Genomic DNA, 17,650 nt, shown 5'->3' with positions numbered 1-17,650 from the left:
AAAAAAAGTAGACAGATTTCAGTTTGTTGACTATGTCCACTTTATCTTCCTTTTACTGGGTCAACAGACCTCTTAGTGATGTTTTAGTGATGTTTTGGTGATGGCATTATTGTCATGGGGATGAAGCGATGGTGTTTCCCCCCTTTTTTTGCTTTTTCACTTTTTTAAGGAGAAAGCACTGTTGCTTCATGGGCTTTCGGAAAGCTACCTCCATTTTGTTTTGAAGGAAAATAGAACTTCGATTGATCCTTATCAAGGATGGAGACCATGTTAAAAGAAGAAACATATTTATTTATTATTTGAAATTTTAATAAAAGATTGAATTGCTTTATTAAGAATAGAACTTGGATGAGAAAGCTCGGTGAAGAAGGTTTCACTAAACTGGCGCTACTGGATCAAATGATGCTGGTCGATTGCTCTTCTTTTTTTTTTTTTTTTTTAATTCTTTTGCTTTAATCCATATCCTATTAACTTTCAATCTTAAGACTTCGTTTCAGTAAAAAGGGAACACTGTATTATGCTGAATGTGAATGAACATAGAAGAGAAATGGTCTTAAACAAATGGAAAATAAAAGCAAATAGAAATAAAGCATGATCCTCTCGTAAGTACCCAAACTAGGTCAACTTGTACAATTTAAGTTCTAAAAGGAGACTGTGCCAATAAAAGTTAGCTGGGCAGTTAGCCATTCAGCCTGAAGCCGGTCTTCTTAAACTATGTTTGGGAAATATATTATTCAATAAGCTATGATTCAGGTTGGCGAGCAATTTTCCCTGAAGTACCTATCCCAGCTGTCACTTTGTTGACATTATGTCCCTAGCTGACAAAAATTTAAAACATCTTAGACCACAGTTGTGATTTTTTTTCCCCTTGTAAAACCTCTGCCAAACTGGTAGAAATTTGAGCACAGGCGGAAGGTGGGACAAAAGAAGTAGGCCATTTAATTAATTTGTAGTGATGTATATGCAAGCCTTTCAGGTAAATCAACTTTCACTGACTGTTGGTTTATTAACATCAGGTAGCAAACCTATATATGTGGAAGCTCATTAACATTGTCCCAAGTAATGTTCAGCTAAGATGCCAGGAGAGCTAAATTTTGACTTAAATGTAACCGTTTTTTCTTATTAAAATAAGTATTTGTAACACTGCATTCTAGGTTTTAATCAGCAGGTTTGTTGCTCCTACCCAACTAAAGCAGATTAGAAGTCAGAAATTAATTCTCTATTCTTATCAAACTAAAGTGTCACAACCCGTTCTTTTTCAAACGTCAGTTCATCAAAAATAAAGGCAATATTGTTTAACTGGCCTGAATTTGAGTTGTGATGTAGCCAACCTTCTGTTTCAAGCTGATCAACATCAATGCCATGGGCATGTTCTTATTTGCTCTGGTGGCTTTACCAAGTCTTGTTATTTCATTTCAGTCAAGGAAAGTGCAACACTTCTCTTCCGCAATTAATCTTCTCAACAAAGCCTATTGCTCTCAGGTTGGGCCATTCATTTGAGTTAATAAGCATGTCCAGATTGTGGGGCATCCAGGTCCTTAATCAGCAAAATAGATCTGCCTCGGAGAGTAATTTTGCCTTGATTACATCTTGTCCATATTATTTACCTCTTGCTACATGAACCATTAGAAAGACTTCCTTATGGTCATAGGACAATTTACAAGACGCTTCCTGAGAGGTACCTCTGGCGAGCTATCACTTGAGAGTGTTTACTCAGTTTGGTTACTTTCAGGAATAAGGAAATACCAGCTCTAGGATCAGATAAGATCTAGGATTGGATTTTGATTAAAATGATTGAGTTACTTTTATGGAGTCATGGCTCAATGACAAGTACTGAAATCTTGAGCATGCAATATGTAACGGGCCCAGCCCTTAGAGAATTTTGGCCCGGCCCAGAAGTTTGGGTCGTGTGCAGCGCACGGAGAGGGAAGGAAGAAGACTCCTAATCGGAGTCTTTTTCCCTCTAATCTCCGGCGAGAGTGGGGCGGAGTCCCGATTAGGTTAGGAAAACCCCCAATAAAAAGCCTTCTCCTCTCTTAAATCTTCATCAAAGATTTTGGAAACTCACCAGAATGTCTTCCAGGAGTTTCCGCGAGTTCTTGGATGGGAAGAAAGGGTCGCCAGAGTTCTTCTCGGCCGTTGGAGCAAGGTAAGCTCCTTCCCTTCCCTTCCTTCTTTTCCTGATTGTCCTTTCTTTGCCGGCGAGCGACTACAAGCCGTCGGATTTGAACCAAACAGGGTCATCCCTATTTTGTTTTGTTTTTCCCCGCATACCGTCGGTAACAACTGCCATGGGGCTATCGTCGGGGCTGTGCATTCGCCGCCATCGGGAACCATCATGGGTGGCCGGTGTCAGCCTTCCTCGACTGCATGTGGGGGAGAGGAGAAGAAGGGAACGGGTCCCTTATTTTGGACGAGGAGAAGAGAAGAAAAAGCTTCTTCTCTCTCTTCTTAAATAATTAATAAATTAAATTAGATAATTAATTAATCAATTTTTTTTTTCTGTAGATGGTTTAAAAAATTTGAGAAGGAAAAATATTAGGGACAAGAGTGACGATCCTGATAAACCCCAATAGAAGATTTTAAAAATTAATTTGATTTATTTTATAATATTAATTTAATATATATAGGAGAACAGTCCATCGGACAGGAGGGCATCGAGTAGGGTTTTGACATTTAGAGCATAAGGCAGTGAGTCTAATTTATCATTGATTGATGTAAGAATTTCTGTACATGATTACTAAATATAAATAGATACCATTTTACCATTTGGATTTGCTTGTATTGATGGATTTACCATGGTTGAGATATAATCGTTTCTTGAATGATTTTTTGGTATGATTTACATATTTATTGATTTTGCATATGTATTAGTGATTGATATTGCAGTTATATGGATATGACATTCTTTCTCTGATCATATTGAAAATTTAAAATTTGTTTGGTGAAAATAACAAAATTAATGTGAAATAAAAGGATGAAGAATATATGGTTTGGACTAGCCTCATTATGGTATAGCCTGCCAGGAGCTTATGTCTGAGATAGCTTCACGGCTTATACTTGGATCAATCGACCAGAGCTCATGCTTGGGACAGTCCGCCAGGAGCTTATACCTGAAATTTTCCCTCGAGCTTTCATACATGAGACAGCCAGCCAAGAGCTCATATCTGGGACAGCCTTAATGGGCTTATAAGTGAAAATTTAATCAGATAGAGATTGAGACATAGTCTTGATTAGTCCAAAGCCAAAAAGGACGAAGGTTATCAAATGAAGTTGTGGAAAGATGAATCAGATGTTAAGATCATATAAATTAATGTTGAATAAAAATCTCACTTGATGGTATATGATGATCTATTATGTATTCAATGCATATTTATACCAGTATTTGAGCTATTATATATATATATATATATATATAGTGATTCTTACTCAGCTGAAGAAGCTCATATTCTCTTGTTATTTTTTTTTAGAACTATAAGATGCTTAATTCGGATGGGTTGGATGAGAGAAGTCAAGTACCGAAGGTTTTAGTAATTTAGCTAGTTTAAATTTTTTGATATCAATGAATATTTGAATGATTATATTTGAACAAGTTTACTATTTGATTTGGAGGAATGACTTAGTGATATGTTTGGTGTTTATTTGATTATTTAAAATATTTGAGTTTATATTTATTTAGGTATTACATGATCTCTATGATACTGTTCTAAAAATTGTGTGGCCGTGCACGTGACCAACCTAAATGCTGGGTTAGAAGTGTGATACCGTGTCTAAAAATTCTTTGGAGTTTGAACAGCAAATATCACTCGTTCATATATACATTTTAGCTGGTTTTGCCATTTGGATCTTCAGAACTTGCATCGGCCTTGGGAAACTGATTTATCCTAGGAATTCGGGACATATTAAAATTTATTTTACCTTTGGATTTTAGACAAATGGGGAACACTCATGAGTAAGATCTCAGCTAGAATCAGAAACCGAATATTAGACGATCATCGTTCGTCATCCAGCATTCATGAAATTGCCAAGAAACAGCGTGAAAGACAGGCATCCAAGACTTTCAGAACTTCCACCCATTATAATTTGCCTTGTTCATCAGCATTGATCTCAATAGTTATCAATAACTTAAAGTTGGAACATATGTTCCAGCTTGCTTTCACCCAGCTCCAGAGAGCTTCAGAAAAAAACGCCGTCAGCTAAAAAAAGGGTAAAATAGTAAAAGATGAAGAGAACCAATATAAAAGTTGCATGTCTCTCTCATGCCTCTTGGCTAGGCTCCTCTTTGTAGAATGATGTTTGGGACATGTTAGCCTGGATAGCTGAGTTTGGCCCGCTGATCGGGCAGTTTTGTTGGCCTGGTCCTGGTTGGCTCAATTCTAGTTGACTTAGTTCTGGTGGCTGGCTCCTCTTACCTTACATATCCCTTGATCCTATTTATATAATGAAAGGTTGCGGATCGGTTACGATTAGAGCTGGAAATCAAGAGATGAGGCATGATTACCCTATCTTTTGAGTCATAACCTCCTTATGTTATTCTTTTAATTGTGTAATTGCCTAAAATTCAAATGTGTAAAATTGCTTGCCATATATTGACCTTTGATTGATAGGTTCAATGTAGTCCATATCAATCCTTAAATTCGCTATAAAAATTTTTTATTTATCATAATTTATGATAATTCTACATTGCATTTTAAAAATAGAAAGAAGGAGAAAAATTGTACCTAGTATATCATATAAAGTAGATATTAATAATGTTAGTAGTAACGATGAGAGTTTAGCCACGAAGGTTCAACTTGTTGGAGATATCTAGTCAGAACACCACATCCACAAGATCTTTTCGATACTACGCGTCGCAGCAAGAACAAAGAAGAAATAAAATAGAAATACAATCAAATACATGGATCAGCCAAAAGACTCGTCTCCAGGGGCATGCAAGCTTCACTATAAAAAAAAAATTACAAGAGAAGATCATACCTTCAACCTTCGTACATCCAATCTCTTTCTCACAAGAAGTTTTTTTCTAAGAAGACCCTCTAAACCCCTGAAGCGACCACTGTCCGTTGCCTGATAGTCTGTCTGAAGTCCTCTGCTTCTGCTCTCTGTCAGTGCCTCTCCAGGATCTACCTACAGGTGCTTGTCGAACTCTTCTCTATTCGTTGGTTACAGGATCTCTGCCGAACCACCCAAGCCTTTGTTCGTCACAGAATCTTTTAAAGCCCTAAAATCCTTCCAGGATCGGAGAACCATTTCTAATCGGACTCCAGATGCTTCACGATCGTTCGATCAGCATCGCAAGTCTCCTCAGCCGCTCGATCAAGCTCCATCAGACCCAGACCATGCCTGTAAGCCATCTGCACCATCCGATCGCACGTCAGATCGGATCTCAACCATCCGATCATGTCTGATCTACAAATATACCATGGACTCCGAGAAATAGCTCCGAAATACCGTCGATCCATGGTGGACCACAAGAAGCGGACAGAAACACATGTTTGATCCATCGCGGCTCCCATGGACCACCGATCCATGCATTGCACGTGGACGTATGAAAGACCCACGCAGGCTGTGCCTACATGTGCCTGCCTGGGCCTGGGCTGTGCCCACGCATCCGTGTCCTGGCCGTGAGCTCTCTCCATCGACCCGCCATCGGCCTCCATCACTCCGATCTCTGTGCAGACTTCTTTCAACCGTAACTTTTTCATCCAGACTCCGTTTAGGCTGATTTTAGACTCGTTGGACTCCATTTGCCATCGCAGACCTTGTTGTGGACTCAGTATGGACCGAATCTTGAGGTATCAAATTTCATCAATCTCCATCTCGACTCGACATTCGGCCTTCTTCTAACTTTGAGAGTTTCTGAATCTCCTCGTCCCATGCTCTGGGGCAATTACCTGCTAATCATGGATGGACAAATATGAGAGTCGACCAGACCGTTCGATCCCATCTCCATCGTATGTTATGCTCCTCCTGACCTGAGACCTACTCGGGTATCCTCTACGGTAATAGAAATCTACCCTGTGATATCACCTCTTATCGTCCCAAGTCTCATGTCTCGTGTCCGATCCACCTCCATCTGAACTCCACCTCGCACTGGACTTCCCATCAGATAGTAATGTCCTCTCATCCTCTTCTTTTCCTCCAAAATAACCTTATCACCATGCATGACATTCAGATATTTCTCTACCAACTACCATCTTGTAGCCTCTCGAATCCAGTCTGCTCAGTGAGATAAGATTCTGCCTGAAATCGGGTATGTATCGGACCTCTCCTAATCTCCTCATTGCACCATTATGTGTCCTCCAGCTGACCATCCCGATGTCTTTGATCGTACAGCTCGATCCATCCGATAGATAAACATCCCTCACTATTCTCCAGGGAGTCAAACTGCTCCTTCTGTAACATACATGATAGGTGCATGCAAAATCTAAAATTTATTGCTAGGAAAAAATAGATACCTCGTCAGATATCTCTAAGACATCATCCTCTGACTTGCTACTGGCCGTCACTATAGTAGCCTTCATCTGATCCCTGAGTTAAGAGCAATCTCTGACTAGATATCCCAACCTATCACACTGGTAGCATCTGGTCTTCCTCAGTCTTCCATCTTGAACTTAGACTGCCCTCGTCATGATCTCCTGTTGTTTCGTTTACCGCCTCCTGCTCCTTCAGAAACTGTCAAAGCTAAGCTGCTGCCTGAGCTCGAAGTTGGATTCTCCCGCTTGAGAATCTCGTTCTGGAGAATCGCTATAGTGACCTCATCCATTTTGATGGTGCTCTTCTCTACTAGAAAAGCAGTCATCAAGGACTCATACGAAGGGAGAAGTGATGCTAGCAAGATCAGCGTCCTGATCTTTTCCTCAACTTTCTCGCCAATACTGAGGAGGTCGGTGAGGATCTTCTGAAAGTGACTGAGATGCTCTATATGTTCTATCCCTCAGTCATCCGCAGCTAATAGAACTGCCTTCAAAGAAGAGAGTATTGATGAGAGACTTTGCCATATACAACTCCTCGAGTTTCGACCACAGCATCGTCGGAAAGTCTCGTCAAGCATATGGATCACCATCTCATCCATTAGGTACAAGCGGATCATACTTATCACCTGTATCTGGAGCCGCCTCCAATCTTACACCTCCATGGTAGCCGATTTTTTCATGCATAAGAGAGCATCGATCAATTCTTGCTGGATGAGCACACCCTTCACCCTTTCTTGCCACCAGGAGAAATTGTTCTTTCCATCAAATTTATTGATTTTCATCTTAATTGAGCATGTTTCTCCATCTTCAATCTTACTCATCACTACCACAACTTGTGTCCTAATATCGGCTCGCTCTAATACCACTTGTTAGGGATGTCTGGTCAAGATACTACCTCCACAGACCTTTTCGATACCATACGTCGCAGCAAAAAGAAAGAAAAAATAAAATAAAAATATAATCAAATACGTGGATCGGCCAAAAAGCTCCCTCCATAGGGCATGCAAGTTTTACTATAAAAAAAAAATTACAAGAGGAGATCATACCCTCAACCTCGTACACCCAATCTCTCTCACACAAGAAGTTCTCCCTCACAAAAGCTCTCTCTAGAAAGACCCTCTGAACTCCTGAAGTGACCGCTGTCTGTTGCTTGATAGTCTGCCTGAAGCCCTCTGCTTCTGTTCTCTGTCGGCACCTCTCAAAGTTCTATCTACTGGTGCCTGTCGAACTCTTCTCTGTTCGCTGCTTATAGGATCTCTGTCGAACCACCCAAGCCTCTGTTCGCCACAAGGTCTTTTAAAGCCCTAAAACCCTTCCTGATAGGAGAACCACTTCTGATCGGACTCCAGATGCTTCACAGCCATCCGATCAGCATCGTAAATCTCCTCAACCGCTCGATCGTGCTCAATCAAGCTTCATCAAATCTAGATCACGCTCGCAAGCCATCTGCACCGTCTGATCGCACGTCAGATCGGATCTCAGCCATCCGATCATGTCCGATCTATGAAATAGTACCGTGAACTGCAAGAAACGGCTCCGAAATATCGTCGGTCCATGATGGACCGCGAGAAGTGGGCGGAAAACACCCGTTCGGTCCACCGTGGCTCCCATGGACCGTCGATCCATGCACCGTGTGTGGACTGCATAAGAGATCCATGCGGACCGCGCCTGCATGCGCCGCCTGGGCCGCATCCACGCGCGTGCCAGCCTAGGCCTATGCTGTGCATCGCATGCATCCGCATGCTTGCGGGCTGGCCTGCGCACCGCCGTGCGCTCGCTCGCTCCGTCGATCCGTCGCTGGCCTCCATCGCTCGATCTTGTGCAGATTTCCTTCGACCGTTACTTCTTCATTCGGATTCTATTTATGCTGATCTTGAGCTGTTGGATTTCGTTTATCGTCATGGATCTGCTGTGGTTCAATATGGATCGAATCTTGAGACATCAAATCCCAACATAATTTATGTAGATTTCTAAATTCAATGGATACTAAAAATTTTCCTCAATCATAATGAAAATCCATTGCTTCTTACCTAAAAAGATCAGATTTTGGAAACTTTATATTTAATTGTAATTTATTATAATATTATATTTATTAGTTGAAAAAAAAAAAAAAAATTATACGTTATGCCAGTAGTTATATGCTCGTTGTTCTGCGAAGGCTAGCAAATTCTGGAGACTCGTCATAGCAATTTTAGCATCAATAGACTTTTCCATAACTCGATCAAACCATGGACCGAATGTACCCAGCAATGATTGGCTAGCCAACGCCATCCTTCCAAACAGCATGAGTCGTGTAGAGGAGGCCCAACGTTGCCACGGGTCCCATCATGAAATATGGCACATGTGGTCCTCGGTCAAATCGGGGGCGAGATGCTCCAGCGGACAAAAGTCATATGGACAGAGATTAAAAAAAATTATAGAACGGGCTTCATAGGTTGTCATATTTTTTTTGGACATCAATTTTAAAAAATAAATTTAAAATTAATGATTTTTTACTGATGAAATCGTTAGTTTCATAATTTAAAAAAAATATAATTTTTTTCTTATTTATAGCATAATTTTTACGAATACATATTATATGAAAATCTATTTTTAAATATACTCTAAATAGAAAATATAATGAAAAGGCTGCTATGAGGAAAAAATATGGTTGAATCAGATCCACTACATTATTTTTGGATCAATTTGATCAATAATCAATATGTTGACAGCATTAATGGAGTGAAAAAGAAATTATCGATCGAAGAATGAACCAATTATGATTTCATGATTTTGCTGGTCCTTTCTTGATCCTTCACAAATCTTCTGGACCTGCCACTACCAACTCCGACTTTCCGTTACCGCCCCACCACCCAGTCCACCTCCTATACATCATGGCGGACTTGGCATCCTCTCCTCCATCGATTATGCCACTGTAGATGCTACAACCGCCAACTCTCTATCAGGGTGTCAAGTCATCATCACCCACCACCTCTCCTTACATGTGAACCCTGACCCCATCACCCCCTCCTACTAGTCCTTTAGCTCGGCTTTAGCCTACCCGCCAACATTGAAGTCCTCCACGTGGCACTTTTCGTGGCCTCTCCGATAGCCTCGACCCCACTCATCATGACACCATCATTGCCCACCTTTGCTATGAGTTCTGCTACATCCCCATCCTTTTGTTGGACCTCCATGCTCGTTTCTTTTATGCTTCTGTAAGTGCTACCTCTAATCACTTTTTTCTCTTTCTCTCCTTCCTCCTTCAATGGCTTCACTTCCACCTATCTCTCTGAAGCTTCGATCTCTTGGCCAACAATCTCTTTGCTGACCACCTAACCAAGATCCTCAACCCTGACGACAACTCCATTTGGACCCATGACTACCACCTTCTCGCCCTCCCACCTTTCTTCGTAAGTGCTTCTCCAAAAAAGCTTGGATTTTTTCAATGTCTGGGAAAGTGTCTCTCAATTATCATAAAAAGAGGCTAAAAAAAATATTTTTTTTCTAAAAAGGAAATAGGGACATAATTAGGGTTTGAATCATATGAAAAATAACTTAAAGGGGCTTAAATCATGTGGGAAAACCATGAAAAAAGAAAAAGAAATAACCCAATCATATAAAAATAATTTTTCTGCGCCATTTCCATTTGCAATGACATCTTTGCACCCTCCTCAGTGCCAACGTCATCGGCTCCCACACCTGCAACTATGTCCACTACTTCATTATGAAGAAGGGACCTATAGAATTGTGATTGATTCCTTTCATCGGCACCAACTAGTGATTTCTTTTTCGCTCCATTATTGCCTATCAACATGTCAATTATTGGTTGAATTGGTCCAAAAATGATACAATAGACCTGATTCACCAATAATTTCTCTTCATATGCAAGCTGTTCATTATATTTTCTATTAAGAGTAATTTTAAACACAGATTTTCTACAATGATATTGTTGGGTTGGAATAGAAGGGAATTATAGTAATGGTGGTAAAATAGGCGTGAATTTTGACCACCACTATTTCTTCCTCCTCTTTCCATAGGGTGCTCATCACTTGTGAACTTTGTTGTTGGGATGGTAGTCCCTTCTTTTATGAACAAAGTAGGGAGGGAGGAAAGTAGCTTGTGCTGGCTCTTTTAAGGGGCAATCAAGTTGAGCTAAATCGAGTAGCTAAAAGCTTAAGCTCAACTCGATTAAAAAAATTTAGAGTCAAAATTTGACACAAGATCAATTAAATCTTAATATCCCAAGATCAAATTTGGCTCGATGAAAAAAGATTAAATTTGAGACCAATTTGACTCAATTCGAATATCAACCAAGTCATGCTCAAGCTTAAGTCTAAACTTGAATTTTAAGTATTAGCCTACTAATAATATATATATATTATAAATAAAAATAATATTATTAAAAAAATATATAAATTTGAATAACTTTGTAAGCTATTGATTCTAATATCTTATTATCGAGCTTGTTTTGAAAAATATTCAAGCTACTCGAACTTGAGTAGCTCACAAAAGCTCAACTCATCGACATCTCTACTGACTATTATTTTTTAAAAATATTTGACTAGTCAAAATACTATCAATCAAACCAATATAATTATGTCTTTAGTTTTAGCTTGCTATTATTTTTATTTTTTTCTTTTAAAAAAATAAAAATAAAAAATCTGTTTTTTTTTTTTTTCAAATTTCTTACCGTGTGAAACGTGTTGGGTTTTGTTTTTTTCTTCCTTTTTAACAGCAAAAAAATTTTTTTTTTCTAAAAATATTATTTTTTAATATTTAATTTTAAAAATATTCTCAATGTGGACTTATTTTTCGATCTACCGTTTCTATGTAATACATGTAAAATTATGGGTCGCACACACGGTTTCACGGCCAACTCAAATGTCAATGTGGCATCAAACAACCGTGGTCTCAACCACGTTTTCTTGAAAAGTTGATCCGAAGGCACAAAAAATCATGGCTTTAGACCATGATTTCAAACCTCCAACCCAAAAAATAAAAAAAAAATAAAGCCTCGATTTCTACAAAATCGTGGCCTCAAGACATTTTTTTTGAGATCGTGGCTTCAGGCCACAATTTTAAAACCCCCACCCACAAAATAAAATAAAATAAAATAAAATAGAGCCTCAAACCACAATTTCCAAGCCTCCACCTGTAAAAAAAAAATAATAGAGCCTGAAGCCTCAAGCCACGTTTTACGATTTCAAATCCCCCACCCATAAAAATAATAATTTTTTTTTTTCGTTCCTTCTTCTCCCTCCTGCGGCTTTCTCCGCGTCCAAACCCCTCCCCCCCCCCCCGGCGGCTCCTCCACTGAGCTGCCTCTCCTCCGCGCCTCCCCCCGGCGCCGTTCTCCTCCCGCGGCTTCTCCGCCCTCCCACGGGCCCCCGTCCGCACGGGTCACACACCACACCCCCCCCCCCCGGGCCCCCGCGCGCCCCAGGGTCCTCCGCCCTCCGTTCGCCAAAAAAAAAAAAGAAAATCCGTCCGGCCGCCGCTCCTCCCGCCCCCAAGGCCCCCTGTCCGCACGTGGGCCCCCCCGCCCCAGTGCCAGCCCTTGGTCCTCCGCCCGCGCCTCCCACCAGCTGCGGCGCCCGCAGGTCCTCCGCCCCCGCCCCCCACCCGCGGCTCCAGCGCCTGGCCACCGCTCCTCCGAGCCCCCACGGCCCCCTGTCCGCACTCGGTGCCCCACCCACCCCCCGCGCGCGCCGCCGGGTCGTCTCCTGCGCATCCTACCCGCCGCGGCGCCCACAGGTCCTCCGCCCTTTGTTCATATTAAAAAAAAAAAAAAACCCTCCGCCCGCCCACCAGCGCCTGCGGGTCCTTAAGAAGGAAAAGGAACGAAGAAATCGTGGGTTCAACCCACGATTTTTTCTTCGCAATTATTCCTATATCTCCTATCAAAGAATCCAATGCCAGACGCGAAGATGCACGAAAAATCCCATCTTGGCTCCTTTCGCTGCTCGACCTCCCCTCGTTCTCACGACCATCTGCCCCGGTGATTTTCTTGCATGGGCTTCCCGACGCCACGACCACAGTGGCAAGCGAAGAAAGGCAGCAGAGGTAGAGGGGTGGGTTTTGGTTGAGGTGGTTTCTCAATCTTATGAACATAGACCTTTTTCATCTGATTTTGCTGGTCGCACGGATTCAACCATGGATCCTATAAACTTTTGGATCCAATTATTTAAATAAATATTTATTAAATTTAATCAATTTATTTAAAATTTATTTAAGTATTTATAAATATAGATCTAATCCAGTCTGTAATCCTATAATCTTATTAGTTGTATTAGATCTTCCTTAGCTTATTTTGAGAGTTTCAAAAAATATTTTTGATTTTTAAAAAATATTTTAAAATAATATATAATGTTTGATAAAAATGTCAGAAATTATTTTGACTTTGTCAGAAAATTGAGGAGGTCTATTTAAAAAAATTATATTTTAATTTTTTTTAATATTTTTTTGATTAATATCGAAAAGCTATTTTTTTTTTTCAAAATACTTTATAAATATAGTTACTAATCGATAAATAATTTTTATAAAATTTTATTTTAAAATTTTACTTTAAAATTTTATTTTTAAAAACTTTAAAACTCTGTCGGGATTTAGCCTCAACTAAATAAGTCTTAACAATCAATATTTTCAGTTCGTGAGTAATTGCTTGATTTTGGGGAGGGGGGGGGGGGGGACGGGGGCGGGGGGAAATTCATGCTCTATCTACATCGGCGGCGGGAGTGGGGGGGGGGGGGCGGGGAAATTCATGCTCTATCTACATCCAAATTCAATAAGAAAAATCGAATTTGGATACAGTTAGGATCCATTGAATAAGTAAGCTCTAAATTTGAATCTAAAGTCAGTTGATAATTCATATTCAAGTTTTTCTGGCATCTGATTCTATGAAGTTCCAAAAGTAAATGATAAAGTCTTATTTATATTTAGTTAATTAAAGTATAGAAAATACTGAAGTGCCGGTTAGGATTTTGGAATTGAAATATCAAGCAAGATTTAAGAAGAACATATATAAGAAAAAAATAAATCCAAATATTAAAAAAGAAATTAACACAAGTCATGAGCCAATTCTGTTTATAATCCTATATTTACATATAGCATATATAAAGTTTGTGATATGTATTTTGGTTATTGAGTTTTTGGATTCGAACATAGGTACATTCAAGTTTTGATTCAATAAGAAATCAGATCTTATATAAAATATCAACTTCAATTTGATAAGATTATCAAAAACTAAATTGGATCATATCCAATTATTATAAAAATACTGTTGGATTAATGAATTCTGAGTATCATATGTATCATTAATTCAAAACTAACAGTGCTGCCAACGCTTAGGTGGTGCATGTGGCAAATTGTACTCACATTAAAAGAACAAAAAGAAAACTATTCGCAAAAGCATGGGGTTCAACAATGTGATGCTTTTACCCAACAATCAAGATTTTTTTAATTCTCTCCTCTTTCTCTCTCTAAAAAAGATGTATGCAGGGAGAACTCCATGCATAGCATAATATATTTTGGAACCGTTGAAGCATGCTAGCACTATTAAAATCATTACTCTTGAATAGATCTGATCATGGGCTGGGCCTCTGCCCTAAATTATATTCATTTTAGTCAGGCTTGCGCAAGGCTTAGTTAAAAGTTGATGTTGTTTCTGTTCAAGTTCAGCCCATGTTCAGCTCTACCCCACGTGTATGTTACGACTACGCTTTTGTGTTGCACATGCTAAGTCGTGGTTCTTTAAGGTTGGATGAGTTTTTTTTTTTTTTTTTTTTTTTATGAAATTGGAGGCTTAGCCCCCCAAATTTTATTGAATCAGAATTCTTTACATTTTTTCCCTTTATGGAATTGGAGGCTTAGCCGCCCAAATTTTATTGAATTGGAATTCTTTACAATGGCTAAGATGATAAAGGAGAAAACAGAGAATGTACAGAGATCTTGTTTAGTCGCAAAACTGAGTTGCAGACCAGCAAGATTGGAACTTCAATGGCTAGCTGAACGTTGCATGGGAACCATTAATCCCAAGCTTCTAAAACAAAATTCACACTACAAAGTGGGATCAAATTTATTGACGTCTTGTTGGAGTCTGAATTTTTACAGAGGAGAGAGTCTATCAATTTAATCTTAGCGCAAATAGAAGCGAAATCTACAAGACCAGTCATTGAACAGTCTAATAGCTAGTGCAACACATATTGAAGTCGAAGAGCAGAAAATCTGGAGTTTCGCTCCTTGCTGTAATGAGATATGAAGGCTGATTGCATCTTCTTAGGAACCAGTCGCACCATCCCTTTTGAGGAAGAAATGGAGAACACAACAAGTGGCGGCTCAATATCCAATCTTTGACATATTCCCCTCCAGATTTCTATAGCAAATGAACATTTCAGAAGGATGTGGTCGATATATTTTGTGGAATCATTGCAAAATGCACACCCTCCAATGTATCTACCAAGTTTCTATTGGAGATTGTCCCTTGAATTGATTTTATTTGTCAAACAGCACCAAAGAAAACATTTGATTTTGGTTGGGATCTTTAGCTTTCACAGGCATCTTTAGCTTCCACTTGATTCCTCTATGACAGGAACCTGCAGAATGAGGTGACTGAGAATAAACCCTCATTGTAAAATTCCATAATATTTGATCAGAATCTGAATTTAGATAAAAGTCTGCCAGAAGAGCGGATAACTTTTGGAGTTCTTCCTGTGCCAGCCTTGATAATGATGATTGAAATCTAAGTTTCCATGCTGCTTTTCTATTTCTATAGAACCTAAGGATGCATCCAGACTTGAGTAGGCAAGCTCCAAGGAGATTGGGGACAGGAGATTAAAGGTACCACACAAATCTAGTTGTCCTCCCAAAAAAAGTGTAGAAAGGCTGTTATACACACACACACACACACATATCTAATTCGGTTGCAAAAGGGCTTCATTGAAAAAGCAAAGACGTGGACTTCCAGACCTTCCTCCCCTTTTTCCAAACAATCTATTTGTCAATTAACCTTGCAGGCTGTTCTAAGGCAGTCTCATCTTCTCCAGAGGAAAGCATCTGTTGATAATCCAATCGGTGAGTACCGGATTTATTTATGTAAGTCTACCTCCAAGAGATAGAAGCTTGCCATTTCAAGTCAAGAGTCAAGATTCCATCTCTCCACTATCTCCTCATCGAGTGTGCCTCGGTCCGAAATGTGGAGCAATTTGCCTCCATTGTCAGGTCCTACTATCGGACGTCGGGGCAGTTAGTCAATATTCAAAAGTTTGCAGTCATTTTCAGTCCGAAGACGAAGCCCCAAGTCAGATCGGTGATCAGGAAGATCCTGGGGATTCGGGAGCAGTTAGAGACGCTAACCTACCTCAGTGTTTCGATCACAGTCCGTCGTCTACGACGGACTAAGTGCAGGCCCTTGGAGCAACGGATACAATAGCATCTTCAGGGCTGCTGGCCAACGCGCTCTCCTTTATGGGCAGGATGACTTTGGTGAGATCGGTGCTGAGCTCTGTTTCGATTTACCTCTTGGCTAATACGATTGTTCTGATTGCTTGTATCAGAAGGATGGAGCAGCAGTTTTGCAACTTCCTGCTGAGATCTAGGTGCGATTGTCATCGAGTCTATTTGCTCTCCTAAGAGGTAGTGTGTCATCCTATACAGGATGGTGGCCTAAGAATCCATTCCTTGTTGACGAGGAGGGAAGTGTTGATTGCCAGGCATACGGCTAGATTCTTGATCCAACCGGACTGCTTGTGAAGCAGGATGATGAGAGCTTGCTACGGTAGGTAGAGCCATGGGACTCCCATCTAGGTTGTCCAAGGTTGCTCTTTCATTTGGAGAGAGATTTGTACTTGGAAGTCTGATGTGATAGACCAGATCAGATGTTTGATCGGAGATAGTGCTCGATGGAGATGATCCAGGATGCCTGATTTTCGAGCATTCCTCTATCTCACTAGCCGACCGTTGTTAGTAGAGAGGTGGAGGACCATATAAGGGTGTTTGACCTCATCACTACCGACGACTTCAACTGGAGAGCACAAGAGATCAATCAGCTCTTTGAGGATCCACTTGCAGAGTGGATCCTCGCCATCCTGATTTCGGTGCATCCCACTCAGGATGTAAGGGTCTGGAGACGCTCTTGCTGCCTAAAGGTTCTCTTGAGGGATCTCTCCCATTTGTACAGACCAATACCTCTTAGGAGGATTAAGGCTGTCTGAATTTGGAGAGTTGCCGCTCATCTTAGGGTGCAGATTTTTCTATGAAAATTTGTTTGGAATTGGCTTCCCACTCAGATACTTCTCCGAGAGAGGGGCATGGAGGTTCCGACCTTGTGTCCGGTCTGTGGGGTGGAGGACAAGTTTACGGAGCATGCTGTCCTGCATTGCCCTAGGGCGAGAGTTATTTGGAGACAGACGGATGGTTATCTGTGGAAGACGAGCACTGATCCATGATTGGTGTCCTTTTTTGACTTCATTCGTCAGAGTATAATTGACAGGACGACTACTGTTGGTGGGCGGATGGCTTAGATTACTTATCAAATTTGATTGTCAAAGAACAACCTTGTCTTCGACAGTGAAATAATTTCTACTCATCGGGTATTGGAGAGAGCTGTTTGTTCAGCTCCAGAGTACTGTCAGTTGGATACTGTCACTCCGTCCCTTGACATCTTCGATCTCTGGAGCTCTCTGGCTACGTCGGTAGCGACCAATAGGGTTCTATCCATTTCTTAGAAGTCCCTATCCCCGAGGTTTGTCAAAGTTAATTTTGATGCAAGTGTCAGGGATGATAGGGACAAAGCTGGCTTTATCATCTGCAGTTCTGATGGGAGACTTTTGACGGCTGATGGCTCTCACCTTTTTGAGCCTTCGGTCTCGATTGTAGAGCTTCATGTCGCTTGGGTAGATGTCACCTTTGCTAGGCAGCAACTTACGCGAAGAGAATTTTTCTGAAGGATGACTCTGCTATTATCATTTCTTAGATTCAGGAAGATGCTAAGCAGTTCGAGGGTCATCCACTTATCTGAGATGTCTTGATCTCTCTTCACTAAGCTGTTGCAGTTAGAGTCCAATATGTCTAGTAGGAGGCGAATACTGCTGTAGATTGGATGTCGATTTTTATTGCTAAGTATTTTTATGATTAATTATGAAAATAGGATGAGGACTATCAATTGATTTTATAAAATTTTATGTGTCTTAATTTTTTAA

This window comes from Elaeis guineensis, chromosome 13 (genome assembly GCF_000442705.2).
Source record: "Elaeis guineensis isolate ETL-2024a chromosome 13, EG11, whole genome shotgun sequence".
Classification (NCBI taxonomy): Eukaryota; Viridiplantae; Streptophyta; class Magnoliopsida; order Arecales; family Arecaceae; genus Elaeis; species Elaeis guineensis.
Note: the sequence above shows the minus strand (reverse complement) of the source record.